Below are 11,350 nucleotides of genomic sequence, written 5' to 3' on the forward strand. Positions count from 1 at the left end.
GTCAGAGTGAAGGGGATGGGGGGCGGCTGATCTTTCCTGAGGCCTCAAAAAGTTCATATGGGAGCCAGACTTGGGAGGATGAATTGGAATTTTCCAGAAGTCATACAAGGTAGAGGGACAGGGTGTGCAAAGGTGGTTAAGGTGCAAAAGTGCACTCAGAGTTCTTACAAAAGAGAGGTATTTACTCATTTGCAGATACCAAGTCTATACATTTACTTTCCCCTTATAAACCATGTATCGTTAGTCCTGCACCTCTAAGGCAGTGAAGTTCACTGAGCAAGGATAGCAAAGGGGAGTGTCTGACCCCTGCAGCCGAGGTCTTGCTGCCCCGCCCCTGCGCACATCCCCTAGGCAGTCACCAATCCTGAAAGCCCCTGCCACTCTCCCCTGAGAGATTCTCCTGGCTCTAGAGCCTTCCTGCCTCAGAACAGTCTGGAAGTGCTGGGAATCCAGTGCCTGGGAGCAGCCCTCAGCCAGTGACAAAGAGCTGTGGACGTGCATTGCCAGCCTCTCGCCCACCGCGGGGGTGGGGGGCGGGCGGGCGGAGCGGGGGGAGGCGACTCAGAGGCTTGTTCAGAACCAGCTCTGAGGTTCTCCGGGCATTGCGCCCTGGTTGCCCAGTAAGCCTGCTTCTTACCACATCCCGAATAGCTGCCTTCCCTGTCCCCTCCGCCACCCTCTCTCCTGCCAGGGTTCCCTAGGATCGTCTCCCTAATAAACCGTTGAACTTGCACCGGGTTTCATGAACTGCTTCTGGGGAAAGCAAATCGGAGAGCCTAGGACGACTTCAAGGCACTGGCGTCCTAGCTTAAATTTGTCATAAGCTGCTTCGTGACACGCTCCCCACCCTCATACCTCAGTTTCAGTATCCCTAATAAAGAGGACAAAGGCTGACATCCATTTAGGTGAAATCCAGGAAGGCTTCCAGGGCTGACACTGTGTGCTTCTGGTTCATTTCCACGTTTGTCTCCCTGGGGCCGAGGGCGGGTGGGAGTGGAGCGGGGACAGGGAGGGCAAGCCACTCGCCAGCCCATGAGTGGAAACCGTGCAAATAGAATAACACCGAAAAGTAGTTTTCAGAGAACTGAAATGGGTTTGCCATGAGCGATAATAACATTAAGAAGTAGCTTTGGGCTGTGAGAGGGCAATGTTTAAAAACAAATAGTACTCTTAAAAATCCATGAAGAAATGTTTTTAAAAGTGATTTGCAATTGAGCTGGGACCACAGAAGCACTCCATTTAATATGTGAGACCCGGAACCATGTCCCTGGGTATGAGTTCACATCAGTTAGAACTAATGTCTCTCTGGACTTCCAGCCCTAAGTAAGATTACTGTCATTTTTTCTTTTCTCCAGGGTGAAAAGTTGGGAGCACTTTAAAGGTTATATATAAATATAAATCCTAGATACTTAAATTGAACTAGTTACAGTTTACTTTCATATTTCAAAATCAAATCTCAGCTTTTGCCCAAGCTTACAATGTAGAAATGCCTGATTTTTACTGTATGTGATCTTACATAAAATCTAGTCTTCACTTAAAGAAGAAAAAAAAAAACCCCACACCATTATACTTTAGCATCCGAGTAGAACACAAACTCCCTAGTCTATCTGTCAGTATAGTTTGTGTGTAAATTTTAGAATTATATATGTTCAAAATGGGAAGGACCCTCAGGGGTCAGGGATTTTGCACCCCCTCCCCCCAATTCCTCCTTAGTCCAGGTCAGAATTTCTCTGAACAGCCTCTCTGACAGGTAAGGTCACCAGCCTCCCTCCAGGGGCAAGGAACTTCCTACTCCCTGAGACAGGGCATCTGCCATTGGGCCACATTGATGACTAGAAAGTTCTCTTTTATCACTTAAACTCTGTAACTCTGCATTTTCAACCACTAGTACAAATAAACCAAACAATGTAAATATGCTCAAATGGGTCATCTCAGAAATTACATCCCCACTATTTGTGATTTATTCTTAAAGGAATAATTCACAAAACTGGGAACTCCCTGCAGAAGTGCAAGTTCATCCACGATGAGACGTGCATGAAGACTAATACAACTTATACTTTTAGAAACCCTCATGATCATTTCACAAAGAGCATTTCCACATCAATTATCTCACTTAGCTCTCAATATCACCCTCGGATGTTGAATTATTACAGATGAAGGAACAAACTCAGAGGAGCGAAATGATGGGCCCAAAGCCGACTGCATGGTAGTGGAGTTGGTCCTTGAACCCAGAATTCTGACTCTCCCTTCATGCCTCTCCCATTAAACCACTCTTGTATACTTATTTCTGAATGCTACTTGTTTCCAGGCATGTGGAATAAGTGTAAAAATGTACAGTCCATGCAGAAGCCCATCTAATAAACAAAGGCAGGCAAGTAAGCAAGTTAATGCAGTGCATTGCAATAAAGATTGAAATTAGAGGTAGAAACAAAATACTTGGGAAAAACAGAGAAAGGAGCAACAAATTACCCAACAGAGTAAGGGAGGGCTTCACAGGAGCAACATTTAACTAGGATTTTGAAGGATGAGTAGAGATTGCTGGGTGGAAAACAGGAATGGGGTTATATTGAAGCAGAAGAAAGAGCGCCAAGCAAGACAAGTAAGTAAAAGGGCACAGCAGGTCTGCGGCTGAGGTCTGGTGTGGCAGAAGCATCAGATATGTAAGGGGAAAAAGCAGATCAGTTTGGAGAGGTAGGCAGATGCAACGCTAAGGACAAGGAGTGCCACTGGGAACTGGGAGCCACGGTATAGCCAAGGATGGGAAAAGGTCAAGGAGGGTAAGGGCGAGTATATATCCAAGGAGCATCTTACTGTTTGTTTTAGAAAGGTCATAACATCAAGAGAAAGAGAATAAAGGGTTAGGGGCTGCTAAGGGATGGCAGTTTATTAGATTGTTGCCATAGCACTGGAAAGAAATGAGTCTATCAACAAAGGAATGGGTAAACAAAACAAAACATATATGCCCACACTGGAATACTATTCAGCCATATAAAGGTATAAAATGTCGATGTATGCTACAACATAGATGGACCTTCAAAACATTATGCTAAATGAAATAAGCCAGAGGACAAATGTTGTATGATTCCACTTCCTACAATAGACAAATTCAGAGAGACACAAAGTTGAATAGAGGTGATGAGGTAAAGGGGAAAAGGGAGACATATTGTTTAATGGGTCCAGATTTTATGTTGGGAATGTTGAAAAAGTATGAACAGTAGTGATGGGTACACAGCTTTGTGAATGCATTTAATGTCACTGAACTGCACACTTCCAAATGCTCAAAATTATATTGTTATGTGTGTTTTACCACAATACAAATGAGAATGGGTGGATAGATGGGCATATGCTAAAGCAAATATAGTAAAGTGAGTTCAGATTTGAGCACACTGATATGCTGGGGTACCTATGAGATATCCCACTGGACTTACCCAATAGTCATTTATATCTGTGGGTCTGGAGCTTGGTGAAGAGATCAGGGCTGTAAAACTGCCTTGTAATTCCTGCTTGGAAAAACAAGCGACCTCACAGAACTAGTACTAGATCTATTTTGGTGTTGGGTGTTGCCCAGTGATATAATTTTGGGGTAGTGAGTTACTTGAGGCCTTATTTTGTGGGGGAAACAGGAAAGGGGTGAGGGTGAAGCTCTTTGTCCAGTCAGGCTTTCTGGAAACTGGTGTGCATCTCGTATGTTCTAACAGAACTTGAAGGGGGAGAATGAGGACAGGAAGGACTTGTCCCAGCTGTGGGTGGCTCTGAGGAGAGGCGGCCTTCAGCTGTTGGCCCCAGCAGGGGTTGCCTCAGCTACACAGTCACCTTTGCCCAAGGTCTCTGCCCCCCTCCCCAAGGGTAGCCCAAATCTGAGGACTAGTGAGTATAGAGCGGGGCGTGGGCATTTCAGCTTGATGTGAGACAGCTCTGAAGGGCTCCTGTAGCTCAGAGGCCCCAGTGGGGGTGGCCAAGGCTGCAATCCGGCCCATCGCTGGCCATCTCCTCCGTCCCCCCAATCCTATGTCCTTCCTTCCGCCGGTACGGATCCAGGCCCTCCCTAATAAACATCCTGCATACTAACTCCAGTCTCGGAGCGAGGGGCAACCTGTGACAAGGGTCTACACTAAGCTCCTTTCACTGTACCTAGTCGTAGAACCCACTGAAACCCCTAACTCTGCTGACTAGATCTCTGAAGAAGGATCCTAAATGAAACACACACCGTTACATGTATACTGGTGAGTGGCTCATGACTATTTTCTGCTCTGCAAAATAGAGTGTTAACAGGCTTCAGTTAATCCAGCTGGACAAATAACAAAAAGACTATCATGTGTTCAGCAAGTAATTCCATCTTAGCTGCCCGAAGACGTTCATAGGAAAAGCCATTAAACCTTGTGTGTTTTATTTTCTCTCTCCTGCACCCTGAAGTGTTTGCTGACATTGGAAGTCTGGTAATAATCATGGTCCCCATGTTTCTGAATCTTCAGGCAAATTCGTGGCTGTCCCATTTTCTGAGTCCAATGTTCTAATCAGCCAATCTGTTCTCAATCCTTGCTTCTGGATATAAAGGCGGAATGAAAAATAAACCTCTCTAAACTTCAAGGTCACAAAGACTGTGCTAGAAAATGTGCCCAGTAGAAAAACTGGATGGTCACAGAAGACAGGTTTTACTAATAAAAATAAATATATTTGAGACTTCTATGCCTTGGCATGAATTGAATGAACCATGGTCAGGGACAAAAAACTGCTCATTCAAAATCTTTTGAAGGGATTTTTATTTTGTTTTGTTTTGTTTTGTTTGTTTTTGTCTTTGTATACCTCATTCACAACAAACTTGAAGTGCAGTAAATTAAACAAAGTGCATCTTGTGTTGTACTCAAATTACTCTCAGAACACACAGATTGCTTAATAAGCATAGAGATACATAAACCTTTATAAATAAGAGGATTTCAAATGGATTCTATCTTTAAAATGTAGCTGCCAGAATAACAGTAGCTTGTTTATTGGCACCAGGTGCCAGCCATTGTGCTATGCATTTCTGTGTATTATCTTGATTAATCCTCCCGACCCACCTGAGATAGGTAGGACCTCTGTACAATGTGGATGATGTCTCCCTCAACTGTGCCACATGGCAGCCCTGGGGACAGGTGTCTTCTATCTTTTTCACAGAAAGAAAGGAAAGTACAGAATGGTTCGGCATCTTCACCAGCTCACACAGCTGGCACCCGACACCGACCAGCTGCTCTGAGTCAGCCAGGGCTCTTACTGCCCTGACCTGCCCTGTACTTTCTCCTCTGCTGTTACAAGATTTACTTATGGTTGGCTAGACAGTCTCTATTACCATGAATTCCTCTTTGTTCTAGCTGTTCTCATGGCCTACACCATCCTGTACACCGCTGCCTACTGAAACCCCACGCATCCCTTAAGGCCCAGCTCCAGTGTCTGTGATAACTTCCCCGGACCCATCTTCCATCTACCAGAATCAACCGTATTCTCCTTGTCCCTACAGTACTCCAAGCGTGGATAGTCCCCTGTTTTTCCAAGATGGAAGAGTAACAGCATTCAAAAACATTGAATAAGTGCAGCTTTAACGCTGAGGTGAGGACAGGAGCACCTCTCGTTCCTTCAGACGGGAAGGGTGCGCCCCCTCTTGCCCCTTTACCTGCAATCCCTACCTCTCCTTTTTTTCCCTCTTTCTTAATTCTTCAGGGTTCGCCACTGGATTTGTATATACTTGTTACAGTATGTTCATGTTGAAGCATAACCCACCTATTTGTCCCTATTTCCTTGGGACTCGAAGCCCCTCAAGAGCAGGGCTGAAGTTTCACTCATCTCTATATCCCATTTTCTACCACACCGAGAACTGCGCCCCGCACGTGTGTTCAAAGCCAGCCCTCTGTGACCTACAAATTTGTCTTCTGCGTGTGTAGATATGTCTTAGTTCAAGGACAGAAAGGCTCTTATCATATGTATAAATGTAGAAGATATAATTCAGAATGTATTTATTGAAATGAAGGTGAAGTGTTACAAAGGAATAAAAAAATCTATTAGCCTATTTCAAAATGACTGCACAGAAAATACAAAGCCCTGTATTTTAGCTCTTTCATTTGTGTTGCGATTGAAGGAAGGTTTCCATTTCAGAGAGAAAACACTATGAGCTTAAATAAAAATGCATTACAATGTCTGTATTGGGGTAATGCTGCATCTTGCATCATAGGTTATGTGATACTATATTCAAGACATGCATTCTAGGGTAGAAGTTGTGTGAAATAGGAAATCCTCTTGTAAAGGAACCTCAATGCAGCCTAAATGCACTTATGCTTCTCTCATATTAAAAATTTACATGAAATTTGAACATTAGGCCGAAGTAATTTTATCCTTAAATTTGGAGAGACAGTTTACATGGATACTTAACACTCTTTGGGCACAGCAAGTCCGTCCACCTCGATGGAACAGAAGCAAACAAAAGCTCATCAGGGTCCAAGGTGATGGCATAATAGCAACGGCTACAAGGTCCCTGACAGGACAAGCTCACACTTGTTTTATACAGTCATATCAAGCCTACTTTAAGTCATGAGCAGAACATTTGAAGAGGAAAAAGAAATTCTGGCATAATGACACGTGCCAATTGCCAGCAAGGGAGGAACGGAACATCAAAGTAGCATAAATGCTAGAGACACAAAACAAAACAAAGCAGAGCCATGTTAGCGTGGAGGCTGCCGCTGCTGGCACGCGGCTCTCCTCTCCCTCAACAGCCCAGCATGGACACCAGCTGACCAGCAGCTGGGGAACCACCGAGACTGCATTATGATATACATTTTAATATATATTCATATGTATATTCAGTATCCTCTGTTTTAAGGAGGTTAGGAAATATGTGATAAGCTCAGATGTTCCAGTCAATAGTTAAAAGAACAAATATTTTGAAGTGTAACAATTATTTGAAAAATTCAGGGATTCAGAACTTAGGGTTCAGATAGTGATGGTTTTACTCTTCTCACCTTTATTCTATGGAGAATGTAAAGCCTATCATGACTTATTTCTTTCATTTTCAGAAAGGCAAAGCAAACTTCCTAATGCCCTCAGATATCATTGCCTTTTCTAATTCAGATTCAACGTAAACATCACTTTTTAAATTATTTCATCTCTGACTATACCCAACTTGAAGTACAGCACAAGTTATCTCAAAAAGCACTTACGTGGTAGGGACAACCCTGCAAAACTATTTTCAGATGAGAGCATGATAGCGTGATGCTGAAAATAAAAGGGAGAATCTGATTTTTACGTTTCCCGTCCCTCCGAGGTCTTCACATTCAGTTTAATGATCAACACTAAGGAACGGCAATGTATACAACGTGCACTACTGCCAAGTAGCACCAGTAGTATCTTCATTGTAAGTGTTTACCTCTGGCAAAACTTCAGGTCTCACTGGACACATCTTCTCTCCATGTCTTATAAACAGTAGGAACCTAAGATTACATCCTTTATAATCACATACAACCTGACGAGCCAGAGGATCACTCAACGTTTCCAGTTTTTTACTTTACCTTCTGACAAGTTCTATTAAAGAGAAGGGAGTAAACTAACTTGTATTACATACAAGATGTTGCCTACACAAGTGCCAAAAAGGGAAGCAAAATGAACAGCCGGAACATATGCCGTGAGCTGACAGCAGAAAGAAACTAGTTCTGCATGAGCAACAAGGAACATCTTGAAATGTACAAGACATATGTGTTTAAGGAAGAAGACTGAAGTGTTTCATAATAAAAACAGGACAAAGTGAACCACGAGTGCTGAATAAAGTTTTAATTAAAAATGGGTTTTAGCCTTCAACGTGAATACACAATCTGCTTCACAGATGGATTTTATATTTAAACCTTATCCAAACCAAAAAGTAAGTGAGACAAATCAAGCTTCTGAAAATGGCACAGAGGCTAAAATGTATGTAAACAATAGAGAGTCCCAGTACAAACAAACAAGGAAGGAAGAACCACCTTCTGTCACCCACTTTCTGTGGGCTTGCACGTTGCATAAGCAGATTATATAACCTACCTTTGGTGCGAACACACTTCTCCTCAGTTTTAAATATACAATAGACACAAACAATTAGGAAGCAACCTAAGTGTCCAAACACAGAGAACTGGTTAAATTACTTCATAGTATATCAAGACAACATTAAGTAACTGTTAAAAATGTATTTATGCATCATTTTAGAAAAAGAAATGTGTTTGTATTAACATTAGTAAGGTACAGAATTTGTAAAAAAAAACTTTGTAGAAATGCATAGATATCACAATATACAAAAATATTACCACGTTATCTCAAGTTTTTACTTTTATATGAGTACTTCATAAACCTTCCAATTTTATGCACTATTTTTTAAAATATTTAACATTTGAAAAGTCCAGTTTAAGCTAAAATAGCTACCTAGAAAAACTGATACAAAATAATGATTTTTATCTTTAAAGAAAATGTTTTATCTTTGATGTCTGAGTTATAGTGGTGCTTATGTATACAGTTTTATTCTTGATGCAAGGCAAGAAGGAATCATCCCCAAAGTTCACTGACTATAGACAAACAATGAGGGAAACAAAGACATCCAGCAGATGAAGATATGACAGTTACCCTCTGTGCACACAGGACCAATGACCATACTTTTCTATTTTTTCCTTCGGGGGAAAAGTCTAAACTATCTGAAGCTCTTCCCAATGCATTTAAACAGCATGAGTTCAAGGTGGAAAATCTCTTAGTGTCTGAAAGTATTCTAATGCCAGGAAATACTCTTCTATTACAAATTTTTTTTTTTTTAAGTTCAGCTGAGGTTTGCGTTTTATGAGAGATTTTTAAGATGGATCGAAAATAAACTCAGGAAAGCCTTTCTTACTAGTTTTTCGGAAGGTTTCATTTCACTGAGGAGCCCTACTTATTGTCAATACTTAGTGATATCCTCCCTACATGAACCCTCAGCTCCAGGCATGTGGTGCCCTCAAACACCTTCGTGCAACAGCTAGTTTTTCCCCCACTTAAACTGTTTTTATCCTTTCCTGCCTATTCCAGTCCAACCCATTCTTCAAATTGAACTCATCCCTCCTCTGTATTCAAGAAACCTTTTCAGATAAATGGCTTTAGTTCTCTCCACCTTTTGAACTCTTATTACTCATTTACTCTTCAGTGTTTATGAATCCCCTTGTGGTATCTCTTACTGTGGTCTTTTCAAGAATTTGCATCGCAGGTTAAACTGGACTGAAAATTCAGTGAGAACATTTAAGAATTATTTTTTATGTCATCTATAGTGGTTGATGTACAAGTGCTCTAAATATGCTCAAAGATGAGAAGTTGCTGGAGACACAGACTACAAAACCCTTATCCTTGGTCTTAATGTGACCTTTGGAATGTCAGCTATATCTGTTCAATTATACTATGAGAATGAAATGGCATTACTGTTCCGGTTAAGACGGAGGCTTTGCCTTCTTGCACAACCATAAGGTTTTGGATTACAACTAACCTCAAAACAAAAAAATAAACACCCAGAACTGCCAGAAAATTAAGCTGTATGGAAGTCCAACAACCAAGGATTTAAAGCCATATTCATTTAGGCAGATAGAAGGGGCAGAGCCAGAGAGCCTGGGCCAAGAGGACATGGTGTGCCAATGGCAAAGTAGTGACGGTGAGGTGGCCTTAAGAATGGGCAGTCCCACATTCACATGTGGTGGATAAAATCAGGAGGGATACCTTGGGAACGAGCGATCCCAGCCCCAGGCCAGACCACACAGCCCAGGGTTCCAGCACTGGGAAGTAAAGCTTTATAACTTCTGGCTGTAAAAACTAGCGGGGGTTGGGGTAGTGGAAGAAACTTCCAGTCTCTTGGGAGGGGCTTTTTAAAGGGTCTGCATGGTCCTAGAATGAATGCAGACCCACCCACTCTGTGAGCCAGCACTGGGACAGCAGCTAGAGGGGCACCAGTTGCATACTGCAAGCGGGTGAAGTGACTGGAAGCGGGGCAAGTGTTAAGCAAGACTCAGTGGTGGTGTCCCCTCTCCAACTCCTCCCCCACATACAGAGCCACAAGGTGGTAAAGCAGGTTGCCCTGCCCTGGTGAATACCTAAGGGTCCGCCCCACACAACTTACCAGGTACACTAAGACAGGGAGTCAAAGCAGCTCTACTCAGTACACAGAAACAAACACAGGGAGGCTACCAAATAGAGGAGACAAAGAAATATGGCCCAAGAGAAAGGACAGAACAAAAGCTCAGAAAAAGAACTAAACAAAATGGAGATAGCCAACCTATAAGATGCTGAGTTCAAAACACTGGTGATAAGGATACTCAGAGAATGCACTGAATTCAGCAAAAGTATGAGGTAAGAAATGAAGACTACACTAAGTGAAGTAAAGAAAAATCCACAGGGAACCAACAGTGAAGGGAAGGAAGCCAGGGTTCAAATCACCGATTTGGAACAGAAGGAAGAAACTAAAAATCAACCAGAACAGAATGAAGAAATAAGAATAAAAAACAAGTAAACAATAAGAAGACCCTAGGACATCTCCAAACATGCCAATATCCAAATCATAGAGATACCAGAAGAGGAAGAACAAGAAATTGAAAACTTATTTGAATAAATAATGAAAGAAAACTTTCCTAATTTGGAGAAAGAAATAGACATACAAGTCCAGGAAGCTCAGACAATCCCAAACAAATCGAACCCAAAGAGGACTACACCAAGACACATAATTAAAATGCCAAAGGTTAAATGTAAAGAGAGCGTCTTAAAAGCAGCAAGAGAAAAGCAGTTACCTACAAAGGAATTCCCATAGTACTATCAACTGAGTTTTTAAAAGAAACTTTGCAGACAAGGTAAAGTTAAAGGAGTTCATCATCAGCAAACTCTTATTATATGAAATGTTAAATGGACTTATTTAAGAACAAGATCAAGACTATGAACATTAAAATGACAACAAACTCACAACTATCAACAACTGAATCTAAAAATCAAAAACAAACTAAGAAAACAACTAGAACAGGAACAGAATCACAGATATGGAGATCATCTGGAGGGTTAACAGTGTGAAGAAGGAAGGGGGAGAATGGGGGAAAAGGTGCAGGGATTAAGAAGCATAATTGGTAGGTACAAAATAGAGAGGGGAATGTTAAGGAAGTATAGGAAATGGAGAAGCCGAAGAACTTATATGCATGACCCAAGGTCATGAACTAAGGGGGAGATTACTGGAGGGAAGCGGGGTACCAGGCAGAGGGGAGCAAAGGGGGAAAAATTGTGACAACTGTAATAGCATAATCAATAAAATATACTGAAAAAAAAGAAATGACATTACTGAGCACGTAGTGGGTTTTGTTGCTGTTGTTCTGAT

The sequence above is a fragment of the Pteronotus mesoamericanus genome, unplaced genomic scaffold, assembly GCF_021234165.1.
Source record: "Pteronotus mesoamericanus isolate MK-2021 breed Mesoamerican mustached bat unplaced genomic scaffold, CSHL_Meso_final contig_105, whole genome shotgun sequence".
Lineage (NCBI taxonomy): Eukaryota > Metazoa > Chordata > Mammalia > Chiroptera > Mormoopidae > Pteronotus > Pteronotus mesoamericanus.